We start from the raw sequence: 880 nt of genomic DNA on the forward strand, positions 1-880 counted from the left end.
CTCTTTTCTTTAGGAGAGAAAAGAAAAAAACAACAGAAAATAAGCTTACAGAAAGACTGCAGATACCGAAAATAATTAGCATCGCTTGAAGCCCTCACTATGGCTAGGCAGAAGCATCCCAGGAGGACATCACAACCAAAACCCTTTCTTCTAGTTTGGAGTTACTGCTAAATCTTCTAGGTTATGTTTTCCTGCACGCTGAACGGTCAAGATATCCAAAGAGTTCTGACAAACATCAGTACTTGAAGGCTGTGGGCACCACAGCAACGACTGAACCGGGGTGTGAGCGGTTAAAAAACAACTGAAGAACAGTAATGGTGGGATCAAGATGACGCTGTCAGATCCACAACTACCACCAACCTGGGAGGTGCTGAAAGATGAAACAGGAATTAAAAAATAGTAATAATTGAAAAATAATTATAATTAAAAAAATCTGAACCGCAGAAATTGCATCAAGACGGGATGCAATCCAAAAAGGATTTTTAGACTGGGGGCAGGAATAACCAACTCTTGAACCACCACCAGGGAACACGTAACTGCCCCCGGAGAAATTCTTTGCCAGAGAACAGGCTGAATGAAGATCAGTGGAGTCAAACTGCTGCAGAAAACCCGGGGACAACAGCTGGACGTGTGACCAGGAGAACAGCAAACAAGACGACTGGAGGAAGCCTGCGGCAGCCGTCAGCTCCCCTCACACCTTCCTGGAGCACTTGGTGCCACCCGGGTGCCACACGCGCTTCAGGAAATCCAGCCTGAGAGCTCAGAGCTGGCCAGAAGGAGATTTTGGAGGGCAGCAGCCATGGCTTGATGAGTAAGGCTGGAAGGTCTAGAGAACAATAAACTGAAAACCACAGAATCACAGGATGTTGGGGTTGGAAGG

The sequence above is a fragment of the Apaloderma vittatum genome, unplaced genomic scaffold, assembly GCF_000703405.1.
Source record: "Apaloderma vittatum isolate BGI_N311 unplaced genomic scaffold, ASM70340v1 scaffold23609, whole genome shotgun sequence".
NCBI classification, from domain to species: Eukaryota; Metazoa; Chordata; class Aves; order Trogoniformes; family Trogonidae; genus Apaloderma; species Apaloderma vittatum.